Source organism: Gavialis gangeticus, unplaced genomic scaffold (assembly GCF_001723915.1).
Source record: "Gavialis gangeticus isolate Ggan-Ray unplaced genomic scaffold, GavGan_comp1, whole genome shotgun sequence".
NCBI classification, from domain to species: domain Eukaryota; kingdom Metazoa; phylum Chordata; order Crocodylia; family Gavialidae; genus Gavialis; species Gavialis gangeticus.
Window position 1 is genome coordinate 15391596 of NW_017728995.1, and position 5778 is coordinate 15397373.

Genomic DNA, 5778 nt, shown 5'->3' on the forward strand with positions numbered 1-5778 from the left:
TTTGAATTTGGACACTTCACCTTGCAACAACATACGGATCAGTTTATGTCATGCTGGACCATTAAGGGGGCCTTCTGAAAGGTGGACAGTTGGTCCTACAAAAGTAACCCCACAAGAGGCATTGAGGGGGCTTCAATTTCCAATGAAATGGGGCTTTTTGATGCATACAAGTGTTTCATGCTGGGCCCCTGAGAGGTCCACATACCTTTGCACTTTCACCATTTGTTTTTAATATTTGTATAATAAAGATTTAAAAGTCCCTCTCCCTCCTTGCAAACAACTCCTGGAGGAGTAAGCAAAGACTGGTTTTTACCTTGCTTCTCCATTAACATTAAACAACAATGTCTTGTGGAGAGGTTGGTTTTTGCCTTTTTGAGGAACGAAATATCTGTTTGCAGGACGTATCCCCAAGGCATCATGTGAGAGGAAAGAGAGACACAAAGAAGCCCTGCTTCTTTCTATAAAGAACTGAAGACTCACTCAAGTATCTGGATTGGAAGGGACCTTTCTCCCTCTCTTTCAGATCCAGGCCTGTTTTGAGGTATACACCCAGAGCTGGCTAGAGTACACCTTCCTCATCACTAGACTTTCTCCAAAATGCTCAAGGGCTCTATATTAGGCTTTCATTGTTTGATAAGTGGAGGATATGGTGGTCTCACTCTGATCTCTATACCCTGGCAGTGGTTTTGAATAACTAGGGTATAATTTACCCTCGTTGGAATCTGTAAATGCTGCTCCACAAATCCTGCATCACCTAGACAAACCATAGCATTAGCAGAAAACTGTACCGTGCCTGAGTTGAAAAAGGAATCTCATTCATTGCTACCTCATGTAAACAGAAATAATTAAGAGAAACTGAATCAATAACTTGTTTTACCAGCAAAGGCAGAAAAACCTAAGTGTACTGAGCTGAAGCGTAGGGCAGAGATCCAGAATCTCCATCATCAACATTAGATTGCTTCCAAATTCCATAGGTGAGAGGCACTAACTAATTTGCAATGTATGAAAACAGATGTATGCAACAAAAATTAACTTCATTGGCAGAAGAAGCAATAGTGTTCTTTTATCCTTTTTGTGAGGAACATCTCACATACAGTTATATCTGGGGTATTCATGTAAGTAGCAGTACATACAATAGTAGCATATTGACATCAAAATATAACCTACAGCATCTATTTATTTTAATACTCTGCCAATAAATCTAGCATATTTGGGGGGTTTATAAATCTCATTATTTAAACACTGCCCAGACAGATGTTGGAAGGGCAAATGTAACCATAATAAAGTACTATTACTATATTAAAATATTCTCTTTTGCAGTTCCCATAGTAAATTCATGCACTTTCTAAAGTTACATTAATAAAGATTTCCAGGTAGGAAAAAAATTAGAATGCAAAATATGCTTTGGGAAGTTATTTTGACTTTCAAAACAGAGCCATCTCATACGGCATAAAAAATGTAAGTTGGTGATGCTTATCTGAGACAGTTAAACGAATTTTAATTTGCACTGCAGAATGGAATTGCATATACTATACAAGGTTTCCTTCTGAAGTCTTGTAACTTACAAATGTCTGCTAAATTGTCAAAGGTACTGCACATTGCCAATGTAATACAGGAAATAAAGTGCAATCATGACATTTGTATATTAGTTTTTGATGAAGTGAACAGGATTTTATGTGGTAAACTCCTCAGGACAATGACCTAATCATTATTTTTAAGTGGTTTCCACAGCACTGTATACATTATCAGGACTCTAAGACAACAATAAGATTTTTTTCCCCAAAAAAGTCTTAGTGAAAATACTTCATTGCCCATAAGTTTAAAAAAGTTCCTGGTAGAATTAAAGCTTACTCAGCAACAAGAAAATAGTTACAATTTAATATATCCTTTCCAGTTTCACAGTTATATTTCTTGACCTTTGTTAGTATCCAGTGCAAGTGAAGCATTGGTTTGATGACTTAACCGGCTTTTCCAACACCAAGGACTTTTTACAGAATTAGAAAATTCTGGCAATTATCTAAACTCTCTCTTTAAAATTAATGATGATGAAATCTTTTTCTATAAAACACTTCATAGCAGAGTTGTGGATGTCACTGTATAATGGCATTGCATTTCTCGTAAATAAATTCCCAATGTTATTTAGACTTTGATAAGTATATTTAATAATACATGTACATGTTTGTCACAAAGCAAAAAAAGCAATGTAAGGGAAGTTTACTAATTAGCTTAGCTCAACTCTATGCAGGAAACAGAGGTCTCTCTACTATAGCCATTCGGATAGAAATTTGATTCTGATTCAAAGGAGGTAAACCCACATAAGTTTGGATCCTTCCAAATACCCAAAAGGTAGTGGCTTGGAAAGAAAATACTGAAGTGCAGCTAATTTTACATGATGTAGAACGGTCTCTCTACCTCCTTTTGGCAGTTGCCTCAATTGTCCTTTTAATAGTACAACAAAGTTGGGAGACTGGGATCAGAGACTGATTTATCCCAGAAAACTGGCACTTAAATTCTGCCAGGTTAGTAAGTACCCACAGCTGGGATGAGCATTTTACTACACTGTGCATTGTTCTTTGACCCACCTGAGGTTTTTAAAGCGCAGGATGTAAGAACTTCTTTTTCTGTTGAATCACAGGTGAAGTCTGAGAGCTTTCTCACTCCCAAATCCCAGCCCTCTGCCTAGCGAATCAATTTTGTAATTTGACTTTTAGCACTGTTATCTTCTCTTGGTCCTAAAACAGTAAACGCACACCCAGAGCCCAAATGGACGAGAAATCCCAAAGCAACCGAACAATGAATGAACTATCCCATATGTTGTCTGAACCATTTTAGAACAAGTAATGAAATATTACTCCTTTTCAGTAGGTGTGCAAGGCTTTCCATGGGCGGCTTTAAAAAAAACCCAAAAAAGGCTTTAGATTATGTTTCTGCTGTATATTCCTAAAATAAAATAAAATAAAATCAAGCTATCAATGACTGTTAGAGCAAAGCACTCTGGAGCATTTCCATTTTTGAACATTTTTTTTCCTTTCCTGAACATTTGGCAGATAATCCATGATCCTGGGTTGCATCTCCTACTCTTGCAAATGTTTATAGTAGTCGTTTTCAACCAGCGTGCTGCAAAATCTTTTCAGGGGTGTCATGGCTGCGGCAGGCAGGTGAAACTGGTTCCTGCCTGCTTTGGGTTTATCTGATAAAGCTAATGCAGACAGAATAGCCTGTTGGTCCAGCCCCACATATTCTGCCTGGACAATGATGATGGTGCAACAACCTGGGAATAACATAGGAAATGCAAAGATATATTTCCAGGCTGCCGCATTGCCACTGCTCACCTGTTTCCAGGAACAGCATATGGGACTGGACTGGGAAGGGCTGTGGCTTGAGTGGGTACTCCAGCCTGCATTAGATTTAATGGGTAATGCAGACACAAGCGATCACCCCTGCCACATGAGGCACGTGGCACAGCTCCATTTGGTGATGGCAGTGCTTTACTTGAGAACTACCGAGGTGAGTTGAAGCAGTACAACAATGACCATCAACCAGGGTTCCACTAAATTCAGGGAAGTGATGGAGTGCCTTGAACCTAAAAAGCTTAAAAAACCTCTGCTTTGTAGTTTCTAAAGACTGTCAATGCTTGGAATCCTTTGTTTGCAGCTATTTCACAGGAAGAGGTACAGAGGATGCTACTGAGCTGCCATGTGTGGCCAATACACTCCAGATAGCTGAACTGAGCTCACAGGAGAAAATGTATGCTTTGTCTGAGATGCAAGGATTAGCATATCTATTGTAGTCCATTTAAAATAATGAGAATATATTTCATCCACAATGGCTTAGCTGAACATGAATCCAAAAACTAAAAACTGAAGGCAAAAATGTGACCAAAAAACTCTGGCATTTACTGGTGTGCTGGAATAAGTGTTCCTATACTACGCCCAATGAATTAAAGCAAATTTCATCCCTTATAATCTAGTCTACAAAAATTCCAAACCCAACAAGAGTCTATTCATAAGCGAGAAGGGATAATCACACAACAATTGCTTTTTTTTAATAGTGCTTTGCAGGTTACAAGAGCATTTCATTCTGATTTAATTCTGCTTCGTTGAAATCAATTTTAATGTTCTCATTGAATTCCATAAAAGCTAACCACAAACTATTTTTCTGAGAAGCCCAACCTTAACATTATAATGTTTCAGTAATTTGGAAGGAAATCCAAGCGCTCTCTACTTTTTTACCTTAGCAATCAGCGATCAGATCGTGCCCTGTCAAGAAAAACCCCATAACTTTAAACTGAAAATACTGTACACTATAGAATATGCACCCTGGAAGAGATGTTTTAAGGTTAAGAATAACTGAAAACAGGATCTGCAACTGTATCTGTTATTATCATGGAAAAATACATCCTGATCTTGCACTTCATCAATCTTTTCTGGAATAGCTGTAGATCATACGCACAGCCACCCTGATTATCTGTTTTTTAGAACAGCAATGCTGCTTTCATAGCACTGCAATGAAACCAGTCATTGAAAACTGGCTCAATGCGAGTTACCAAAATCTCTCTGCATCAGTGTCAATCACAGCGGCATTTATTTTGCTTTTTGGAACTGTGCATACAGAAATGCCTCCTTCGACTTCCTCCGTTAGTCTGATGGGTTTTTTTGTTTCATGGTCCTGTTTTGCTTCTTGGCTTATTCAGAAAATGAGGCTGTATGCCATGTATCACTCTCACTTGCAAGCCTACCAATAGATCATCACATACGAGATGGAAAGAACATAGCTTGCTATATCAAATAATCATCAAATAATGGCCAACACCGGTGTTCTTAGCTACCATATGGTGTTCCCAATTTTGGTTTCTTTACTATGGTGTGAGTTGCAACATTATTGGCTTTTTATTATCCTTGACAACATTTCTGATTGCTATCTAGCAAGTCTGACTGTAAAATGTTAACAATGGAGGGAGAAGTCAGCTCCCATTAAAGGCAATGGGGAAATTAAAAACAAACAAACAAACAAAAACCAAAGCCATTGGGGCCTGAAATTCAGAGTGCTGTAATAAAGCTTATTTTGTCAGGGTGGTCTTTTGGTCTTGGCTGGAACTATAATTATAGACTTACCTAAATTTGGACTTCCAGTCCCCATGCTGGGCTGTCTGGCTTTTTATATCCAGATACTGATAGCCAGTGAGGAGAGGTAGGTATTTTTGAACGATGATCCAGAGAACCCAGACACTGAGCAGGGAGCTGCCTAGATCTAACTAATAGAAAGCATTAAGCAAAAGAGTGTCTAAAGTTCTTCCCCTCCCCAAAACTTAGATGCCTGCATCAACGGGCCTGATCATTAAGTAAGTACTTCCACTTTGAATCCAAACCACCGGTTCTCAGCCATGGGGCAGGGTCTCTTCAGGGACTTGGAGTTTCAATGCTGCCTCACAACAGGAAATAGGTGGAAGTTAAGTGCCTCTTGGGTCAGAAATGCATACTCTAAGCATGCGTGGAAGCCCAAGCCAAGGTGCCTAGAGACCTTGCATCCAAAATCAGGGCACTGCACAAACGTAGGTGTTCTGTGGCCTCTGCAGCAGGAGCATGCTGAATTATTTTGCATGACTTAGCCACCTAAATTCCACCTCAGTCCCATTTAGGGTGCTGGTTTACCAATCTGGGGTTGTGCTCTTTTGGGGCCATGTCTGCTTACTGTGTATGGTGCAGCACAATGAAGTCTTAAGCTTTAATTGCAATCTTTGGGTATTACTGTAATATAAGTATTAACAACAATACAAGA